Genomic DNA, 24103 nt, shown 5'->3' on the forward strand with positions numbered 1-24103 from the left:
CTTTTTGTTTTGTTTTGTTTTGTTTTCCCATTTTCAGACTAGCCATCTGTGACTTAGAAATAAAAATTAAAAAAAAAAAAAAGAGAGAGAAAGAAAAAGTCTTTAGGAATCTTTGGCTTTCCTTTTGCCAATATCTTTGAGAGTTCACTTTCTGTTCAAAATGTAAAAGGGACATAATTATTTCCATGTCTGACTAATATGCACTTGTTTGTGAAGGGCTATAATTCTGTAACCCATGTGGATCATGGTCTTGGTGTGTACTGAAAGTAAAAAATGAGAGCTGTTTTCATCCTGGCTCCTCTGCTGACTGAGTCACCATGTCCTTGGGCGAGTTATTTCCTCTCTGTGTACTTGCTTTTAAAAACAGAGAGATAATAGTGTTCCTGACCTCCTTACCTCACTGAGATGTTGTCACCATTAATAAGCAATAGACCCATATTTTTAGAATAGGAATGAAATTGCTTAAATTTTAAAATACTTTCTCTCCCATAGGTTTATTTTGTACATTTTAAAATTCCTAAATGTATTACAGGGCAGATTTTGTGAGGCAAAGGGCCTTACAAAGGCAGAGTTATAGTTGACTTTGTGGGACAAATCATTGGAATCTTTTCAGTTTCCTTATGAATAGGACAAAGACTGATGACATTTATTTATTTTGGAGACTTTTTTCAGAAAGTAACCTCCCAAGTAAATTTTAAAAATTATAGAATGAGCTAATAAGAAAAAATTATCACATTATAGTAAAGATAACACTAAACTAAGAGTTGGGGGACACAAAAATCTAGATTCTAGATCTTGATTAACTTACTTAAGTCAAATTAGCTTCCTAACCTTGGTTATTAGTGTAAGAAATGAGAGCAGATGATAGTAGTTATTAGGTCTAGAATACTAAACAGAACAAGATACAAATGAAATAATATATGTTTCCTTAAAATGATAAAACACTGTGTAAATGCTTTAGGTTTTGTTGCTGCTGCTGAGCCAACCAACCCCTTTCTCTGGTCACCACAGCATCACCTCATCTGCTTCAAGGACAGTGGTTACACCAATTTCCTTGGGTATGAAAACAGTGCCAACATGTTCCACATAATTGGAGCTCCCACCCAGCCATTTTTCACTTTGACAGGGGGAAAAAGGGAAGGGAAGGGCCATGTTTCATGGTTAGGCCAATCTTTGATTCAGATGTAAAATGAAAGCTTTGAAGCAGAGGTGATGGGTCTGTGTTGGCTAGGAAAATGAACTGTCTCCCTCCAAGAAGCCTTAAGTTCCCTTATTTCAGGGTGTGTCGCAAAGACATAAACAGACAGTCAATTTTCCATACAATAAGGTTTGGAGTATTGCCAGTCTAGTCAAGGGCTGAGGGAAAGATTTGTGGAAGAAGGCTTTCAACATTTTCAAACATTGAATGGCAAGAAAGCATTTCTTTCTGGATGAAGCTCAATTAGTCTCTGAATCAGCAAATTAAAAATAAATAAATAAATAAATAAATAAATAAATAAGGAAGAACATGAAGTCTCCTTGATTCCTTTGCCCTCTGTTTGAGACCCAAGCATTCCTGAATCATCTCAGAAAATAACCTGTATTTTGAGTTCACCAGAGTTTGTCAGCCTTCCTTAGACACTTCAGGCCATCCTTACAATTCTTTGTTCTTTATACTGCATTCCTCTCAATTGTATACTTAATGATCTCTTTTCTTATGCCATTGTCTATTATTTCATGAGGAACCATCTTTGTAACCAGATTATAAAATCTGTGGGTGTAGGAATCATGCTTCTGGCTTTTCATGTCACTTTGTAACCTTAATTCCCTGAGATTCAGACTTGGTGGACTCAACCCTTCCAGGGTAGGTCTTTGTGTGTTTTTGTCTTTCTTTTACTGGTCCCTGAACATCACTCCCCATGACTGACAGTCACACGTTTCCTTTGGTGCTTTGCTCTCCATTTCCCCTCCTCCTGACTATGTTTTATGCTTCCAGACACATAAGTGACATCCACAGACCATTTACAGAATTGCCCTCTGGGAAGTGAGCCCTGAGATGCTGGCTATGGTGGATCTAGAAAGAATAAAAATATACTCAGTATGGAAAAAGAATTCCAACAATCACCCCATGGTGAGAAATAAATATTGGCAACAGATATAGAAAGGAAAAAAGAAACTATTTCTCAAAACTGAATATCAAATGACAACTGTGCATTATTTTAAATATGAGGTGATTCCAAGAGCAAACAGAGAACAGAGAACTTTTAGAAATTGGGGTTTAACTCCCATGTTTTCACCCTACCACTTTCTACAGTTGCTTTAGGCTCTTCAGAGTAGATTACCAAGGTCAAAGAATACTCAGTAAGGGTAGGAGAGTGAGAGAAAAGGAGAAGCAGAAATGGAGGAAAGATCAGTCACTCTCAGCTGTTCAAAATACTATGTATATCTTCTTTTCCACTGGAGCCAGGACAATGACAGCTAATACACTGTAAAAAGCCAAAAATTTTAGCCCTTGGATGGAATAGAGTGGATTAATAGTTCAGCTTTATGTAGAGTTACTGAGACAAGGATGCAGGTGCCTAGGGCTAAGGACTAATTTAGCATGAGGATGTGCTAGACTGATGACTCCAAATGTTCACATCTTCTTGTCATCTGTGCCCTTTGAGATACGCCTTTGCACATTTTCCTTTTTATTAGGTGAGATCTATTTTTTCATCTCTTGAATCTGGGCTGACTTTGTGACTTGCTTTGGCCAATAAAATGACATAGAAGTGATGGCATGCTAGTTCTAAGCATAGGCCATGAGAAACTTTTGCTTTACCTCTCCCTCTTGGAATTGGCCTACCAGCAGAAGGATAAGACTGGGTTGGCCTGCTGGATGAGAAAAAACACATAGTGCAGTCTTCTACCACATCACCTGAACTATATCAGCTGACCACATGAGTGAGATATTGCTAAAACATTCTATTCCTAACCAATCCAACAATAAATATATGGAAGATGCATTAGTGAACCGAGAAGAACTAAGCAGTGATCAGTTAAGCAGTGCCCAGAACTACCGAGCTAGCCCATAGATTCATGAGCAATAATGAACACAATAAAAGAGGATACAGAGTCTTTCAATCAATAGCTCGGCCATGAATTTTGCCTATAGGAAGAGCCACATACATAAATATGAACATAGCCAAGAGCCTAAGCAAATTACTTTCAGAGTTCATACTTTTACCAGGAATCCAGAGTGGGTTGTGGCAAAGCAAGCATTTTTAATAATAATAATAATAATAATAATAATAATAATAATAATCTTAAAAGCTAACAAATGCTTATTTCAAGGCCACCATCTTCTCTGATTTCTACAAACATGAGATGCTATTACCCTGGTTTTAGGAGCAGGAGCTGAGGGTAAGAGAAGTAGGTGGGTATCAAGAGCTAAGATGGAAACTGGTTGTCTGATGACAAAGCTCAGTTTATGAACACTACACAATAGTGTCACACTGGGGAAGTGGCAGTATTGTCACAGCTTGGTGCTTGCCAACCAAGGACCAAGGTGTGAGGCAACTGTCCTATCTACAGTGGGAATAGGGTTTGGGGGTAACTAACTAGGCTTATGCAAAGTTCAAGGAGACAAGGGGGCAGCTGGAAAGAAGGCAGCTGTGTAACACCTGTCAGATATTGCAGCAATAAACAAGCCCAGCAAATCCTACTTCTCTCCAGAGAATACTTGTCTCCATGGTGAAATAATGCAAAACTGAGCAAGAGTCAGTCAGAACCCGGGAGAAAGGAGGACTCAAGGTCACAAAGGCTTAGCAGATTGCTCTTTACTCTCTGCCTCTGACTCATCAATCCCAGAGGAGTAGCACTTGCTTGCTATCAGCTTTCCCAGTCATCTCAACAGACAACAGGATGGGGGGAGCAAATCTGGAATAAATCTTATTCCGTTGGAAAACTCTTTGATTTGGTTGGGGATTTCTCAGTGCCCCCTGTAAGCATGGCAAAATATATTTACCTGTTTTCTGTATGTTTAACCTTCAATTCTCATGAAAATTACTATGTTGAGTGCTCTGGAATATCCTTTTTTCAAGAATCAAGTTATAAATTTATCCCTTTGTATAAAATTAATAGCTCATTTTGCTGTTAACAGCAACCATGAGATATGTATTAGTATTCCCATTTTACAGATGAAGAAATTGAATTTTGGGGAGAGGGTAAGCAACTTGCCAAAAATCATAAAGCTGAGCCCCAGTCAAACCTATGTTGGCAACTGTCATAACTCATGCTTTCAACTCTTATCTATTGTCTACAATAACTAGTATTCCAATGGAACTTTTTTTTTACTATGCCAATAAATATTCTGGATATGTATTCTGGAGTCAAGGGTAAGACTCATTTTGAACTCTTGTCTTTCTTCTCTTTAAGTAACAATTTAGAAATGGCACTGAAGATAGAATTCCAGAGTTGTCAGCACTCTGACAGGTAAGTCCTGTGCATCTTAAGAATTATTTCCCTTCTAGGGACGCCTGGGTGGCTCAGTTGGTTAAGCAGCTGCCTTCGGCTCAGGTCCTGATCCCAGCGTCCTGGGATCGAGTCCCGCATCGGGCTCCTTGCTCGTCAGGGAACCTGCTTCTCCCTCTGCCTCTGCCTGCCATTCTGTCTGCCTGTGCTTGCTCTCTCTCCCTCTCTCTCTCTGACAAATAAATAAAAAAATAAAATCTTTAAAAAAAAAAAAGAATTATTTCCCTTCTAACATCATCACACTTGCAGATTGCTTTTAGCAAATTTCAGTTCTGGTGAAATGCAACAGCAAAACCATTAGATTTTTTCTCAGGTGTTTATTTTTCAAAATTAATACTCAGGACACAGGTTCCCATTTATGAATCAACCCCACCATTGTTTTTTCTGAGCTATATTGGAAATCTGGGATATGTATTCACCCAGCCAACCTGCTGTTGCTTGGGACACAGTGACAGGGTGCACTCAGCCAAATGATGCAGCTGTGGGGGAGGGGCCAGTCAAGAGACTAAGCATGTTCTGTGGATTATTTTCTTACACTCAATTCTGTTATGGTGAGTTTCTATGTGGAGAATGCCTGGATGACAAGTGGAGGAATATGAGTGCCAGATCTTCAGAAAACTCATCATTTTCTTATCATTTCCTTTTTCTTATGCCTTTGCACTTTCAAAGTGTTTGAAGTTCACGTTTTTGTCCAACACAAGTCTCACTGTATCTGACCAGAGCATAGTGGAATAGGAGGGCATCCAAGTCCTCTATTTCAATCTTCTCCAATGCATGGAGTCTACCCATTGCACTCTTTTAGGAGATATATAACTTTTGTTCAAATATTTCCAGTGACAGACAATTCATTAACTCATAGGAAAGTCCAGTTAATTATTTGAGTCATTCAGTTTACCAGTGTGACAGATATTAAAGGTCTCCTCTATATGTCAGGCATTGCCCAGAGATGATAAAACATCCTATGCTCAGGAAATTGACAGTCCAATATTAGAACCATAATCAGCCTCCCTTTAGCATCTAGCCCTTGTTTTTTTTCTTCTCTCTTTTAAAGAGTGACAAGGTAAGTTCAGCTTTAGACACCTGTCCCTGCAAAGTAATGATCCTTATGCCCCTGGGAGAAACTCACTGTGAAGTTAGTATCAGTCACATACATCTTCCTGACAGTGAGTCATAAAGCTTTTCCTTTTGACAGGTTAGAATAGGAGAATAGTTTCTGACCAAGAGAAAATAGGAAGGGAGATCTACTGGTGCTGAAAATGTTTATCATGGCTAGACTTTGTTGATTTAGCATCAATGTTAACTGTGCCACAGAATGTGAAAAGAATAGGATTTGTTATTAGCATATCCCTAGGTGCTAATGATCAGCACTGAATCTCTCATGACTTCTACTGACCACTTCCTACTTCTTAAAATTTCCTTTTCCTTTGCCTTTGTGATTGCTCCTTCTCAACTGGCTTCACTGGTTTTTTTCTGCTGTTTGGTTACTATAAAACTTAGTATTCTCCAGTATATTAAATTTGTCCCTATCTTTTCTTATACATAAGTTCTCTCATGCGGTTCCCATTGCTTCCACTAAATCTAAAATTTGACCATTCTACTCTTCACTTTGTATCTGCAGCTTTCATATCTCTCGTGGGTTCCACAACTATATTTCCAATTTCCTAATCCACTGTATTTCCTTTAGGCAAATCAAGTTATTCCCTTTTCCTGTCCCCTTTTCAGTTTGGCAAGCTCATATTCATTTTCAAAATTCAATCCAAATGTTGTATCTTCTGGGAGACATTTTATGATCCATCCAGGCAGTTATTAATGTATCCCTATGCATTGGTGAATGGTTAGCAGTATGTGCATCAGACATCAGACATGGTAGATGCTGTGCTGAATAATGAATGTACCACATTTAGGAGGATCTAAAGTCTGTACTCCATAGGGTATATAATCCAGAAGAGAAAACAGAGGTTGTACATGTAATTTAGGTACATTGATTTTTATAAGGAAGCTATGTGTTATGGTTACCTATACTATAGCTAAGACTATCCAATAGCATATTCTATATCTGTGAAATGTCCTGTATCTGCATAGTCCAATATGATAGCTACTAGCTACACATGACTAATAAATAAATGAAACATGTCTAAGGCAAGTGAGAAATTAAATTTTTCAATTTATTTGATTTTAATTTATTTAAATTTAACTATCCAGCTAATAGCATCTATATTGGAAATGTAGTTCTATTTGTTGAGGAAGTTTTCTCTGAAAGAATGAAATTTATTTTTGCACATGAAAGGATGAACAGATCTGAAGGGCAGTTGAGAGGTGGAAAGAATATTAGAGTGTAACACTGTAAAGGTCCCAGTCTCACAAATTCATGTTCCTCTATTAATCCCATACCCTACCCCCTAGCTTTTGTAAACTTAAGATAGTTCCTGACACATAGTAAGTGCTCAACATGTATTTGCTATTATTATTATTATCATCATATTGTTCAGGTTTATAGACTTCATAAGTTTTATTATGTGAGTTCTCCATTTGTGTACTGTTAGTCTCCATCAATTTCATAAAAGTGGGAACTGTCTCAAATTCTTTTCTGCTTTGCCATAGCATCCTAAAGAGTTCTGTGCAGGCAAATTCACTCTCCACCTGAAACATGATACATTTTAAGGGAATTAAATTTCAGTGAGGGCATAAAAATTCAAGGGACGATCATCTCCACACACTAAGGTTCTGAGCCTTACAGCTCCCAAGGTCAAAACAACGAGTTAAGCTAATCAATTCTGAGAACTTTCAGTTAGTGCTTAAAGTAAGTGTTATGCCTCATGTCCTCTGTAGTTTTGGATTCATCTGCAAGCCACTTTGCAGTGAGAATTTTGCCTCTTACAAGAAATGTAATCCCACCTCACACCCTGCTCCACATTGCCATCGAAAAGAAAGCATTCCTGTCCCTTTTGTACAGATACAATTTTACCTTGTTCTTGTTTCCTGTAAGCTTTTATTTATAACATGGGAAAGGTGTGGGCAAAGGAAGTGCTATTTTGGAATGCATGCTTATCAACACATAACAGGTGTACTATGAATGCTGGAGGAGCTGTTTTAACATAGTAAATTCCTGAAAGTACCTGCCAAAGCCAATAATGCAGGTGGCTTGGCCATCTGAGCAGCTGACTCCACAACCTCATCCCCAAACCTAAAGAAGGGCTTCTGCTTATTTTTAAAAAGCAAAATCCACCAAGAAATCTGTATAAAGTATCAAGAGCTATAGATAGATGAGAAGAAATTGGATACAGAGAATTGAAAAAGGGAATTATCAACAAACTGCAGGTGAGAGAGAGAGGCAGAAAATGACTGACAAGACCACAGCAAGGTCCTTCCCACTACCAAACCTGATTCTGCCATTTGTCGTTAAGAGAGACTTCTCACCAAATTTTACCCAGTGTTTAAGACCTCGTTTAAATCCCATTTTTCCCTAAAGATCAATGAAGACCTGTTATTGCTGAAACACCAGGATATTTTTAATTTGTATGTTGGCATTTAATTATACATTGTCTTATGTTATTCATTAAGATTTCATGGGCTTGGGTTTAGCTTCCCAACCAGAATATAAATTTCATAGAGTGAAACAACTGTGACATATCTATCCTGAATTCCCAATGTCCTAGCATGAAGCAGGGACCTTCATGGAGCCCTTGATAAAAATCTTCTGATTTATTCAATTATATGCTAGAAGGCAGACCAAGCAGTGAGACCAAAAAAAAAAAGGAGGTTGGGGGGGGAAGAACCGGGTTCAGGGCTTGCCCTAATGAAAGCAGCTAAACTTTCCTGAGATGACTCATACAATAAGAATGCCAACACTAATGAGCGGAAGTGGGGTAAATGGCTTAGACACTTGAACTCTGCTGTTCTCTTATTATTGGCTGACATATGGATTACATTGTCCCCTGACAGTCTATAAGGGGCCAAGTTCTTGGAAAAGAAATATCTATTCCAACATTAAGAAAAGGTCTATATAAAAGGGTTTCTCACTCAAGAGGCTGGTGAAAATTACTAATCAGGCAAGTTGTCTGTCCTATGGTCCCCGAATATTAGAACTAGAAGGAGATTCAGATATAATCTGACCCGAGTCCCATTTCACCATCAAGGAAACTGAGGTCCAGTGATATGAAATGATTTGTTCAATGTGATATACCTGGTGAGTGGCAGAACTGAATCTAGAACCAAGGATTTCTGGTTTCTAAAGCCAATGATCTTTCCACATCAGTTTCATGAGGAGAAACAGAATTCTACTGGCCTAGTTAAATAAAAACTACCTATGATTAGTCTGTTTTTCTCCTCATTTGATTTCTTTCTTTAACCAGCATGGACCCCAATCACTTAAACTATTCTCCCACCAAATCTGGATATCAGTTTCCTCATCTACATGTCCTATTGCTCCTGCCCCAAAACTCTACACAAAGTGAACCCAATAATTTTCCTGTTCCTGTACTTCCTATGGCTCCAACTCTCAGCAGCTATTCCAAACCTGGAGCTCTCTCCTTTGCTTCACATGCCTCACTCTCATTAGCAGCCTCACCTGCTACTTCACAGAAGAAATGGATATTTGTCATGTAAAATTCCTCAAACTTCAACACAATCCACAAATTTACATTGTTTCCACTAAACCTTACTTCCTTCCCTCCATTTTACATCTTCAGGGCCGGGTTCTATCAACCCCCTTTCTGCTATATAATCAACCTCTCTCTTTTTGTTGGCTTCTCTTCAGCACATAAATATGTTCAAATATGTCAACATGTCTTCGATAAACCCTGTCTTGACTCTGTATTATCCCTATAGCTGTCATCCTACATATCCTTTTCTTCAGAACCCAAATCCTATGGAGGAGGTTATTCTTGGTGACTCTAATTCCTTGCTTCCCGTTTTCCTCATAGCACACTGTAAACTGGTGATTCTTGCCCTTAATTCTGAAAATTACTAGAAAAGATCACCTATAATATCTTAATGTGCAATAATCATTTTTATGCCTATTTTTAATTATGGCAAATATATGTAACATAAAATTTCTCATTTTAGTCATGTTTATGTGTATAATTTTATGGCATTAAGTATATTCACAGTATCATACAAAGCATCACCACTATCCATTTCCAGAAGTTTTCATCATCACAAACAGAAATTCTAAATACATTATACAATAACTCCCATTCTCCTCTACTCTCAGCCCCTTCTTCTTCTACCTTATGTCATTAGGAATTTGCCTATTCTAGATACCTTGTGTAAGTAGAATCATACAGTATTTGTCCTCTCATGCCTGGCTTACTTCATTTTGCATGTTTTCAAAGTAGACCCATGTTGTAGCACATTACCAGAATGTCATTCCTTTTCAAGGCTGGATTATTCCATTATATGTACATGCCACATTTTGTTTATTGACCCATCAGTTGATAGACATTTGAGTTGTTTCCACCTTTTGGCTTCTGTGAATTATACTGTTATGGACATTGGTATCTGTTCTGCTTTCAGTTGTTTTGTGTACATATGCAGAAGTGTAACTGCTGGATCGTAAGATAATAATTCTATGTTTAACTTTTTGGGAACTACCAAATTGTTTTCCACAGCCGCTGCACTATCTTGGTTTTGACCACCAACGCATACAACTTCCAATTTCTCCACATCCTTGCCAATGTTTATTATTTGGGGGAGTTTTTTGTGGGGGTCTTTTTGTTATTTTTTTGAATAATAGCCATCCTAATATGAGCAAAATGGAAACAAAAGGATATGAATTTGTAGTTGGCGAAACCAGTTGATATTATACACTGTAGGTTTCCCAAAGAGTTGCTGAAGTTGAATGAGGGAAACATTGAAGTTTCCCATGTAAGACAAAAAAGAAAGAAAGTAGCCCAGAGCTATGAAAAGGACCATGCTGACAGAGTTGATGCTGCTCCAGAAAGAGCAGAGAATATACATTAAGGAGAACATAAAGACCCAAACTTTGGAAAGTAAATGGCATTTAGGACTCTTGTGATCTCTAAAAGCTAATTGTAGAGTACAGAGTTCAGTCAAATCGCGGTTGTTAAGATGGACAAAATAGCAAAGAATGTTTTCATTCACTTTAAGCTGGAGACTGTGCAAGTACTTGAAATGACTTCAAAATGATCTCTATTTCTGTTTAATGCCAGCCAATTACAGATGAAAGCATGACAGACACTAATTTTTAGTGAGTATTTAACCAAGAACTATTTACCTTGGTTTTCCACTGCATCTCCAGCCCTCATATTTGTACTATCCAGTAATGAAAACTCAACCTTGGTAGTCAGCTGGATATCCCTGAATCAATAAATCTAACTTTTTTTTTTAAAGATTTTATTTATTTATTTGACAGAGAGAGATCACAAGTAGGCAGAGAGGCAGGCAGAGAGAGAGGGAAGCAGGCTCCCCGCAGAGCAGAGAACCCAATGCGGGGCTCGATCCCAGGACCCTGAGATCATGACCTGAGCCGAAGGCAGAGACTTTAACCCACTGAGCCACCCAGGCGCCCCAATAAATCTAACTTTTGTGGGTTGCCGTTGATCTTCAACTTGTCCTTCTTTGGCTATGACTAGTACTCACTTAGGTCCCCATTACTGAGTTATTCTTCCTCTAAGACTATGGATGTGCCACCACCTGCACAGACTGCCCTCTGCTCTGTAGTCCATCTCAACAGCCTTGATCTAGGTGAACCCTCTCCCCTAAAATTAGTTTTTAGAGATCATAGGACTTGTGAAAGAAAAGCTTAAAGTAAATGAGAATGCCCCAGTTGACACTAAATGAAAAGGGTGTGGGCTCAGATTCAGAGAATTTCCTTGAATTGATCTATACTTGTGCAGTCAGAAGCTTTTTCAAAAATGCCATCCTACTCAACGTTCTAAAAGTATGATTTTTTTATTTTAATGGGAAATTTATATTTGATTGAAAAGATAGAATAACATTCTCAGTTTAATATTTCCCAGAGAAGCTTGTCATTCACTGGATCATATGCTTAATATAGGTTCAAAACATAGAATTTAGGTAATTTATTTCCAAGTAGGAGGATGAATTTATATGAATCAAAGAACAAAATAATAATAACAACTTTCCTTTGAAGAAGAATACTTTAAGGGATTACTTAATACACATTTATTAAGTACGTTCAATGTGCAAAGCAATATCTTGGGAATTGAATAATATACAAAGATTTTTATGACATGTCTTCTTCAGGAAATTCACTGCCTAATAAGAGAAATGAATACACAAATATCTTACTGTATTTTTTATTGTTGCAAATGCCAAAAAACTAAACATTATGATTGGGAACTTGAAGAATGATGCAATCCTTCCTGGATGATAAGATCAAGTATATTGGAGGAACAGGTACTTGGATTTTTTTTAAGGATAAAATAGGTGTAGAGATAAAAAGGTGGGATGTATATTTATAGGGAAAAGAACCACTGGAAAATCAAAGACAAAGAGGAAAACACCATGGACTGTGTTCGTGAGCTATCAAGTACAAAAGTTTGGTTAAAACATAGTACCTAAGTGGGAAGAAGTGGAGAAAAGAGGCTTAAAACCAAATCAATGGGACTTTCGAATGGTAGGAGTTACCAAAAGTGTTTAAAAAGACACAATTCACCAAGATGGAGGCAGAAGAAGGAGAAGAAGGAGGCAAGGGAAATAAGAGGCAACTAAGATAACTCCAGAGAACTATCAAGTATCTTAATTTTCAAGATCTTCTTGTCCTCTATGTGTAATGTGTTTTGATACTATGCAATGACTGAGTATCTGCCCTCTCTGTGTATACAGTGCTACCCTGCCTGACTGTACATTTTACCATGATTTACTGCTAGATCTATCCCTCTGAGTCCAGTGTTCAGTGAGAATATATACGTCAAGGTCCCAAGTCTTCCCAGCCTTCACCTTTCTGCTGTAGTTAACAAAGCCATGGCTGGCAATGTATCAAAAGGATTACTTAACAGACATAATGGGCTGTGTGTATAATATTACAGGCAAAACTAATGATGGGTTTCAACACCCAATGAAAGAGGCAGAGAAGGAGTGCCCCCTGAAGGTAAGAACAAACCTAGATAGTGCAATGCCATGGACTCTATAAAGCAGTGTTTCAAGAACAAAGTATTGAAAACCATCTGTTTCTGTGGACATGAACAAAAAAGCTATGGTATTTGGGAATGACCATATTTTATACATATCACATATGTTCTAATTTATACTTCAGTGCAGATGTTCCCCAAAGACATGGTTTGGGGTCTTACTGCACACCTACCATAATGCCTGACACATAAGAGCATCCAAGTAATTGTTTCTTCAGTAAGTGAATGAAGTGATAGGTAGTAGTCATTCAATATCACCTTCAAAAGAAAATATTGCTAATTACGAAGTCAGGGAGGAGGGTAAAAAGTGAATGGTAAGGAATGAGAAGCAAAAAAATGCAGACTGAAATACTCAGAAAGGAAATAGTAAGATAAACTAATGAATAGCACAAGACATTAGTAGGGGTTTGTGTTGGTGGTGGTCAGTGTTATTATTGTCTGCTTTTGCCTTTTGTTTTTTAAGTATAAAGGATATTGGAGACCTTGTATGGGTTGTGGAGAAAGGACAATTAAAGGATGATAAAAAGCAGACATAGGTAGGGATAGTGTGAGAGAAAAGATGACTTACAAAACAAATAAATGTTCTTGATGAAGTCCCAAAAGTTCATTTTTGCTTTTGTTTCCTTTGCCTTGGAGACAGATATTGAAAGAAGTTGCTGTGGCCAGTGTTGAAGAGGTTACTGTCTATGTTCACCTCTAGGATTCTGATGGATTCCTATCTCACACTGAGGTATTTCATCCATTTTGAGTTTATCTTTATGTATGATGTAAGCAAATGGTCGAGTTTCATTCTTCTGTATATAGCTGTCCAATTTTCCCAGCACCATTCATGGAAAAGACAGTCTTTTTTCCATTGCTTGATTAGTTTTTCCTGCTTTCTCGAAAATTAGTTGCCATAGATTCGAGGGTCCATATCTGGGCTCTCTATTCTGTTCCATTGATCTATGTGTCTGTTTTTGTGCCAATACTATGCTGTCTTGGTGATCACAACTTTGTGATATAGCTTGAAATCAGGCAATGTGATGCCCCCAGCTTTGTTTTTCTTTTTCAACATTTCCTTAGCAATTCAGGGTCTGTTCTGGTTCCATACAAATTTTAGGATTGTTTGTTCCAGCTCTTTGAAAAATATTGGTGGAATTTTGATTGGGATGGCATTGAAAGTATAGATTGCTCTAGGAAGTACAGACATTTTAACAATGTTTATTCTTCTGATCTATGGAGCATTGACTGGCCTTCCATCTTTTTGTGTCTTCTTCAGTTTCTTTCATGAGTGTTCTGTAGTTCTTCAAGTACAGATCCTTTACCTCTTTGGTTAGGTTTATTCCCAGGTATCTTATGGTTCTTGGTACTACATTAAATGGAGCACTGGGTGTGGTGCATAAACAATGAATTCTGGAACACTGAAAGGAAATTTAAAAAGAAAAGAAATTTTTAAAAAAAACTTTACAACAACAAAAAGAAATAAAATAAATTAGAATTCACTCTATTGAATTATTCATAGATTCACTTCATTGAATATGGAAAATAAGAGAATACTATGTTGATACTATGCTTGCAATGAAAAAAATACTCTCTGTCTTGAAAAAAAATGCTTTTTTCTTAAGACAAAATAAAAGAAAGAAAGAAAACAAGCTGAGGGTTACTGGAGGGGAGGTGGGTGGGGGGGATGGGGTAATTGGTTGAGGAGCATAAAGGAGGGCATGCGATGTGATGAGCACTGGGAGTGATACCCAGCTGATGAATTTTGGGGCACTACATCTGAAGCTAATGATGTACTGTATGTGGGCTAACTGAATTTGAAGAAAAAAATGCAATCCAAGGTTCTATGTTTTCTTGTTTTCCCAAATAAATGAATAAATAAATATCCAAAGAAGATCAGAAAACATGAGATAGAGCAAGTCCTCAGAAAGGAAGTGATACTTATTCTAAGCAAAGAAAGGAGACATTTTTATGTTAAAAAAAAAAATCAACAGATCTTTGGAACATAAATATTGAGCTAGATATAGAGAAATCCCTAGATGAAGAATTATGTAATTATGTTGGCCTTCACTTCCCATGAAAGAAGGAATGAGAAATTGTACAGAGTTGAGGTTTGATGATTAAGAAGAGTAGGAATGATTAAGAAGAGCTATCTTGGAAATACATTTAAGATTTATAATACAGAGTTATTAACCCTGAGGGCCATAGGTGATGACAAAGGACTTTGTGAATTGTAGGAGGTTCAATCAATGTGTTTTGTGACTTCCTCCATGAAACAGCTCAGGGATTTGTTAGACAGGTACATGCAAAGGTCACAGAATGAGGGGCTTCAGATCATTAAGGAGAGAAAGCCAGTTGGTAATAAAAAGAGCTAGAATTTCTCAAAATTTAACTTTAATAATTACTTGCTTAGCAATGATCTCTCCCAGTGAAGTGTAAGCCCCATGTAGGCAGGGTACAGTGCCAATTCAGAGTCAGTCCTCAAAAGATAGTCGCTGAAGCACAGAAAAGAGACGAGAGGAGAGGGAGAGGAGAAGGGAGGAGAAAATAAGGAAGAGTAGTAGGACTTTTAGACCTTTTGTTTAGAATGAATGGTCATGTTGTTCTTCATGTTATTTGAAAGAATGTTCCCTTTGTCAAGAGGAACACCCACTATACATTCAGAGCACAAAATAACGTGCTGAGAACTATTTTACATTCTTTCACTTACTTTAGAAGAAGAAGCTAAAAGCATGTTGAGTGTATATTAGCTAGAGAAAAGTCATATAAGGCAGTCAATAAGATGCCCATTAAGTTTTCATTCCTAAGAGAAAGTGAAGTCTGTTTCTGACAGCAATATCAGATTAATCAAGAAGTCTCTTAGTGAAAATAACAAGAAAAATGGCACAATTTACTATTACCAAGGACATGTTCAAAAATAAACCTATCTCATCAGATCTTTGAGTAATATCAGTTATCTTCTATTGCAATCTCAAATACTTGATAAAATGTGTCCCTGCCTCTCAAATATGTTTTCAGATAATTCTTCAGAGAAAAGTGGTGTTAGTTACTCAGGTGATAACCATCTGCATAAGGGGACAGTTCAGTGAGTAATTTTTTACAAATGCTTTTTAGCCAAGTTTGTAACAATAAAAGAAATTTAAAAGTAGTCACATCCATAATTAAAGCCTTATCCAGGCCAGAAGGTGTCTTAGTAATAGAAAAGGAATGTGGAAGGAGCTATGATCATAGGATCAGTAACATCATGGGAGGACTTCAGGGTTTCCCTGGGTCCCTGCATTTCTCAAGGTTGAAATCTTCCAAAATTTTCTGAGGGACATGTTATTTCTTTTGACTCATCTTCTAGTCCTAGAATCTCCCGGGAAGGACCTATGGAATATATCACTTTAATGGATAGGTCTAGCCATCTAGTCCATAATTGATGCTAACAGATGCAAGAGAAATAATGCAGATGATTAATAGTGACTTAGAAAAATCAACAGGTGCAATTCTACTCCAGTTCCTGGATTAAGAAATATAGAAACATCCTTGGCATACCCCATCAACTTGTCCCTCCCACCACACCACGCTTTTGTCCATTCTGGCCATTCTGACTTAAAATTAGATGCCCTGGCCAGCACTCTAATCACAGTTGAACCTACGCTATGGTAACAAAAGGCTGACCCCTAAGTGCCTCCTATGCTACTTTAGTAACATCTCAGCACACCCAACAGAGATCTCATTCTGATGACACTCTGCCCTGAGCTCCCCATCCTAAGATCTTTCTATGTGACCACTTCAATATTTATTCTGATACCTTCTTGGGGTTCTAGCTTCCCTGAGAGGACTGTAGTCCTGACTTTATGTTTCCAACATTTCTTTCTCAGGAAGTAAAGATCTTACCCTCAATACCACCCAAGTGTTTGTGTTATTTATTGCCTACCTGGATTGCCAGAACTTAACACAATGTCTGGCACATAGCAACTACCTTGTAAATATCTGTTGAACAGAATTGAAACATGACCTGCTCTGGGTTTCCTGGGTCCAATGCCAATTGTTTGAAGTGTGCCTGAGGACTATCACTTCCTACCTGCCCTCTGTGCTGTTCCTTGCTTGGCCAACGGCAGCTCTGCTGCCAGTCAGGCTGTTATTGAGTGTGGAAGGCCTAATGTCAGGTTTTAATCATCTGGTTGCCATATCCCACTTTAGGTAATAGTCAGGCCTAGCTAATAATTTCCAAAATTTGACAAGGACAATCTACTCCCAGGTCCAGTGCCTCTTACAGTTACTTTCCCATTAACAAAGCACCTATTTTGAACTTGATTCCCTAAGTCAAGTCAAATTTTATGTGATGCTCCTCAAACAACTAAGCCTTTAGGTATTTTCTGTATTATATATAGACTTAGTTCCTCTGGTGTGGTATATAAGTCTCACACGCAATGCATATGACAATGCATGTAACTAATATTTTAGTATTGACCCACATTCTGTCCTCTTCTAAAAGTTATCTAGTTAAAATGTACTAGACTATTCCAGGACATTCTGAAATTTTATCAAGTAGACACAAGTTTTTCTTGGCAAGAGAAACCGTAGTCAACCTTCAGAAAAGGATGTTTAGAGAAAATATTCAGTTACTTATCCTGTGTCAAGTAAAAATTTAAGCAAGAAAATATGTGATAACAGTAGCTGCTCATCTACAGAATGGCATATGTATCAAAATGCTTTTGTTATTTCACAATGTAAGAAATTTAAGATGTAATTATTATCAGATGTTTATATATGCATAGGACTTTAAACTCATGCTTTCATCTTCTCTGTCAAGAAGAGCAGTCGTCAGCCTGAAAAGTTCAGAAGAAACAATAAGAGGGAACTAAAACCAAGATAAATGTAGAGATGATAAGTGTATAATTGTAGAAGAACTTAAGTCTCATGGTCTGGACAAAAATGTATATGGATATTTCAGGGGAAGGAAAGTAAGACGGGGAGATGTAAACAAATTTTCTGAATTGAATCTATGAGGAGCCAGGGAAAACAGAAGATAAGCCACTGTGGTTCACATTTCCAAAGAGGAGAGACAGATTTTACAAAACACACACCAAAAGATTTGATATGTGTTTTGGGCAAAATTCTTGACTGAATTATTAAAAACTGGGTTTGTAATACATGAAAAGAAAATAGGGATAATGAAGAATAAATCATCCCAGATTAATTGTTGGTAGAGTTACTAAATTGGCAAGAAGGAATGATATAAACGTGGCATATCATAATTGCAGCAAGATGTTAGACAATGTCTTTTATAAAATTTTTCTTGTGTTCAAAACAAAGAACTATAAACTGGATTACAGAAATTAGTTAGCTTTAAAATGGGGTTGAAAAACTGCAGTTAAAAAAAAAAATCAGTGTCGATGTAAAGGAAATTCCAAGAAGGTCTCTCGTATTTCCTTCAGTGCTTTCAGCGGTGGTTTGAATAAGAATTCTCAGCAACTCTCAGAGTACCTATGCTGGGACAGATAGCAATTACCCACATGACAGAAACAGGACATGAAAGAGCTCATTTGGCTTCAGTATCAAACCAAATCAAACAAAAATGAAACTTAGAAGAAAGAAATAACTTTTCACATGGATTTGAAGGGCCAGAACATTATTATGAAAGAAGGTATTGAGAGAGATGGAGTAGGGAATAAAAAGCAGAGAGCTTTGGTAAAAGGACAGTGTATTAAGCATCCTAGGACAGCCATAACAAAGTATCAAAAACCAGGTGACTTGAAATAGAAATGTGTTGTCTCACAGTTCTGGAAGCCAGAGGTCTGAAATCAAAGTGTCAGCAGAACCAAGCTCTGATGTCTCTAAGGGAGAAATCTTTCTTGCTTCTTCTAGCTTCTTGCCAAAAATCCTTGGCATTCCTTGGCTTGTCCATGTATAATTGTAATCACATGACAATCTTCTTCCTGCATCTTCACATCATCTTCTTTCTGTGCGTGTCTGTCTCTGTGTCCTAATTTCCCCTTTTCATAAGGACACCAGTCACATTGCATTAGAGCCCGCCCTAATGACCTCATTTTATTTAATTACCTCTGTAAAACCCTGATTCCAAACAAGGTCACATTCTGAGATATTGGGAGTTAGGACTTAAATATATCCTTTATAGGGGGACACAATTCAACCCATAACAAGCCACTCAGTGTGAATGAATAGCAATGTGGTCAACATGAAAAGCATGACTGCAAAGATCAGGAAGAAAGGGAGTTCTGCCTCCCAGGTCAGGGCTCACCTACAGAACTGAGGTCGGTTCTAGGCCCTTTAACAAGTGATCAGGATGATGAGGATACTTAAAACCAAATTTTTGGACCATGTTTTAGAGGAAATGGGAATGTCTAGCCTGAGGAAGAACAGGCACAGGGGGAAATGAAAGCTGCTTTCAAATACATGATCAGCTGGCTGAAAGTAGAACTAGAGTTGTTTTTTATGGCTCTGAAGTCAGAATTATATTACTAAGAGAGATTGATTCAACTGGATGAAAAGAAAATTCTAAAAGGTAGTGTGTCCAGAGGCAGTTAGAATTTCATAGAAATACTGGATTCTCTATCTTTGGATGTCTTCAAGCAAACCTTGAACACAGAGGGAGGGTGGTTTAAAGGGAATGATAACATTGGAAATTAGCTTGGATCATGAGTCTTCTGACTTTGATATTCAAGTAGTCTATGAAAGAAGTTATTCTTTTAACTAAAAAATATTAACACCCAAAGTAACCCATAATATCTTCTAAGGAAATGGAATATATAACCAAAGTTTAGGATTATCTTCTATTAAAAAAATGTGAAGGAAAGAAAAATGAGAGGGATCATATATTTTAACTGTATAAATAAAAAATAGATGGTGTAAGTAAATGAAATAGGATCAGTAAGAATATAGAAAAACCACAGGATCAAATAAGGGAAGCAGAAACCTTATCCAAGTCACAAGAATTTTAAAATAAAAGCAGCATTTCAGTTTTTATAGAAGTAATGTGAAAGATGAAATATAGAACAGGAAACAGAAAATTCAATAAGGACTAACATTTTCTACCCCAATACCCAAGAGCATAAAGGAAACAGGTAGAATAGATATTGTCTGATGAAGTGAATTGATTTCTCTAAAGAGGTTTGGAGGGAGGAAGAGATCAGTGAAGATGAGCTAATAGAAGGAGGTCATGTGGGCAATGGAAAGGGTACCAAGTTTGGAAATAAGTCTGAAGACCAGCTCATCTTGGCTTAGCCACCAACCACTGCACACAGTCGCAAAAAACACTTCTCTCCTTCTCAGTTTGCTCTGTTATTAAAAAACAAACAAAGAATCAGACGATGTTTTAACAATTCCATCCAGCTGTAAGTTGTGACTCTGATGACTATCCACAGGTAGGGAGTGAGGAAATATTTTAACACAATAATGACTTAAGAACATACAACTTTAAAACACTGAAAGTAAGAAACAGCAAATGTACCCGTGTAAAGGACTGGAATCATAAGCAAAGGATTGAAACAATAATAATGATACTGTAAATGGGGATGTGCCAATAAGCCAAACATCTACATACAGAGACTCTTTGAGTTTCAAGGAAAATAAAAGGGAAGTCATTAAATAGTTAACGTATTAACTATTACACTTGAAGTGTTAGCTTTGTACTACCAGTGAACTTATGAGTACCTTGTATATAAGTTACAAATATTTCTGTAAACTCACTCATTCCTAGTACATTGCTTTGTAAGATCCAAGATATAATATACCCACAAACTGGAGACTATGTGTTTGGCTTCCAAGTCTAATAATGTCAATTTCTAGGGAGCATAATTTAGATTTAAGTTCTCAGTTAATTTTTCTGCAATAGCAATTTCATAAAAATTCTCCACATTTGATATGAATTTAATGGTTACTATAACCTTGGTTTTTAAATCTAAAGAAAGACATAAATCAACTAATATTCATTCATTCATTCATTTATTCATTCATTCATTTATATTATATTCAGTTAGCCAACATATAGTACATCATTAGTTTTTGATGTAGTCTTCAATCACAACATGTGCCCTCCTTAATACCCAACACCCAGCTACCTCATCCTCCCTCCCTGATCTCCTCTAAAACCCTCAGTTTGTTTCCCAGAGTCCAGAGTATCTCATGGTTTGTCTCCCTCTCTGATTTCTTCCCCTTCAGTTTTCCCTGTAGTCCTCATGATATTCCTTATGTTCCACAAATAAGTGAAACCATATGATAATTGTCTTTCTCTGCTTGATTTAATTCACTTAGTATAATCCCCTCCAGTTTCATCCATGTCAATGCAAATGGTGGGTATTCATCTTTTCTGATGGCTGAGTAATATTCCATTGTATGTAAACTTTTATTTCTAATTCAGAATAAAACATACAATAAAACAAAAGGATTCAACATACAAAAAAGGTTTAAGTTGACAGTGTTACATTGGGATCTTGAAGGATAAGTAGGAAGAGTTGTGATTTTTTTTTGCATTTTTAAAAAATTTCTTTTCAGCGTAACAGTATTCATTGTTTATGCACCACACCCTGTGCTCCATGCAATACATACCCTCCCTAATACCCCCCACCTGGTTTCCCCAACCTCCCACCCCCCGCCCCTTCAAAACCCTCAGGTTGTTTTTCAGACTCCATAGTCTCTCATGGTTCACCTCCCCTTCCAATTGCCCGCAACTCCCTTCTCTTCTCCATCTCCCCATGTCCTCCATGGTATTTGTTATGCTCCACAAATAAGTGAAACCGTATGATAATTGACTCTCTCTGCTTGACTTATTTCACTCAGCATAATCTCTTCCAGTCCCGTCCATGTTGCTACAAAAGTTGGGTATTCATCCTTTCTGATGGAGGCATAATACTCCATTGTGTATATGGACCACATCTTCCTTATCCATTCGTCCATTGAAGGGCATCTTGGTTCTTTCCAAAGTTTGGCGACCGTGGCCATTGCTGCTATAAGCATTGGGGTACAGATGGCCCTTCTTTTCATTACATCTGTATCTTTGGGGTAAATACCCAGTAGTGCAATTGCGGGGTCATAGGGTATCTCTCTTTTTAATTTCTTAAGGAATCTCCACACTGTTCTCCAAAGTGGCTGCACCAACTTGCATTCCCACCAACAGTGTAAGAGGGTTCCCCTTTCTCCACATCCTCTCCAACACACGTTGTTTCCTGTCTTGCTAATTTTGGCCATTCTAACTGGTGTAAGGTGGTGTCTTAATGTGGTTTTAATTTGAATCTCCCTAATGGCTAGTGATGATGAACATTTTTTCATGCATCTGATAGCCATTTGTATGTCTTCATTGGAGAAGTGTCTGTTCATATTTTCTGCCTGTCTTTTGATATGATTATCTGTTTTGTGTGTGTTGAGTTTGAGAAGTTCTTTATAGATCCTGGATATCAACCTTTTGTCTGTACTGTCGTTTACAAATATATCCTCCCATTCCGTGGGTTGCCTCTTTGTTTTGTTGACTGTTTCCTTTGCTGTGCAGAAGCTTTTGATCTTGATGAAGTCCCAAGTTCATTTTCGCTTTTGTTTCCTTTGCCTTTGGAGACATATCTTGAAAGAAGTTGCTGTGGCTGATATCGAAGAGGTTACTGCCTATGTTATCCTCTATGATTCTTATGGATTCCTGTCTCACGTTGAGGTCTTTTATCCATTTCAAGTTTATCTTTGTGTACAGTGTAAGAGAATGGTCAAGTTTCATTCTTCTACATATAGCTGTCCAATTTTCTCAGCACCGTTTATTGAAGAGACTGTCTTTTTTCCACTGTGTATTTTTTCCTGCTTTGTCGAAGATTATTTGACCATAGAGTTGAGGGTCCATATCTGGGCTCTCTACTCTGTTCCACTGGTCTATGTGTCAGTTTTCATGCCAGTACCGTGCTGTCTTGGTGATCACAGCTTTGTAGTAAACCTTGAAATCAGGTAACATGATGCCACCAGTTTTATTTTTGTTTTTCAACATTTCCTTAGCAATTTGGGGTCTCTTCTGATTCCATACAAATTTTAGGATTATTTGCTCCAGCTCTTTGAAAAATACTGGTGGAATTTTGATCGGAACAGCATTAAAAGTAGATTGCTCTAGGCAGTATAGACATTTTAACAATGTTTATTCTTCCGATCCAAGAGCATGGAATGGTCTTCCATCTTTTTGTGTCTTCAATTTCTTTCATAAGTGTTCTGTAGTTCCTCGATACAGATCCTTTACCTCTTTGGTTAGGTTTATTCCCAGGTGTCTTATGGTTCTTGGTGCTATAGTAAATGGAATCGATTCTCTAATTTCCCTTTCTGTATTTTCATTGTTAGTGTATAAGAAAGCCACTGGTTTCTGTACATTGACTTTGTATCCTGCCACGTTATTGAATTGCTGTATGAGTTCTAGTAGTTTGGGGGTGGCATCTTTTGGATTTTCCATATAAAGAATCATGTCATCTGTGAAGAGAGAGAGTTTGTCTTCTTCATTGCCTATTTTGATACATTTTATTTCTCTTTGTTGTCTGATTGCTGTTGCTAGACTTCTAATACTATGTTGAACAAGAGTGGTGAGAGTGGGCATCCTTGTCGTGTTCCTGATCTCAATGGGAAGGCTGCGAGCTTTTTCCCATTGAGGATGATATCTGCTGTGGGTCTTTCACAGATAGATTTTATGAAGTTCAGGAATGTTCCCTCTATCCCTATACTTTGAAGCATTTTAATCAGGAACGGATGCTGGATTTTGTCAAATGCTTTTTCTGCATCAATTGAGAGGACCATGTGGTTCTTCTCTCTTCTCTTATGGATTTGTTCTATCACATTGATTGATTTGCGAATGTTGAACCATCCTTGTAATCCAGGGATGAATCCCACCTGGTCATGGTGGATAATCTTTTTAATGTGCTGTTGGATCCTGTTTGCTAGGATCTTGTTGAGAATCTTAGCATCCATATTCATCAGTGATATTGGTGTGAAATTCTCCTTTTTGGTGGGGTCTTTGCCTGGTTTGGGGATCAGGGTAATGCTGGCTTCATAAAAAGAGTCTGAAGTTTTCCTTCTGCTTCAATTTTTTGAAGCAGTTTCAGGAGAATAGGTGTTATTTCTTCTTTGAAAGTTTGGTAGAATTCCCCAGGGGATCCGTCAGGTCCTGGGCTCTTGTTTTTTGGGAGGTTTTTGATCACTGCTTCAATCTCGTTACTAGATATCGGTCTATTCAGGTTGTCAATTTCTTCCTGGTTCAATTTTGGGAGTTTATAGTTTTCTAGGAATGCATCCATTTCATCTAGGTTGCTTAGCTTATCGGCATTTAACTGTTGATAATAACTTCTGATGATTGTCTCTACTTCCTTGGTATTAGTTGTGATCTCTCCCTTTTCATTCATAATTTTATTGATTTGAGCTTTCTCTCTTTTCTTTTGGATTAGTGTGGCCAATGGTTTATCGATCTTATTGATTCTTTCAAAAAACCAGCTTCTAGTTTCATTGATCATTCTACTGTATCTCTGGTTTCTACCTCATTGATCTCAGCTCTAATCTTGATT

General features: G+C 37.5%; 1 long non-coding RNA gene across 1 annotated transcript in view; it reads left to right on the top strand.

Annotated features, from left to right (window-relative positions):
* Window positions 1-24103, top strand: part of LOC125103176 (uncharacterized) — a 123813-nt gene that overhangs the window by 77168 nt on the left and 22542 nt on the right. Inside the window, exon 3 of the long non-coding RNA XR_007128305.1 lies at window positions 4396-4452. This is a non-coding gene — a long non-coding RNA (uncharacterized LOC125103176). The remainder of the gene's footprint in view (window positions 1-4395; window positions 4453-24103) is intronic.

The sequence above is a fragment of the Lutra lutra genome, chromosome 6, assembly GCF_902655055.1.
Source record: "Lutra lutra chromosome 6, mLutLut1.2, whole genome shotgun sequence".
Classification (NCBI taxonomy): domain Eukaryota; kingdom Metazoa; phylum Chordata; class Mammalia; order Carnivora; family Mustelidae; genus Lutra; species Lutra lutra.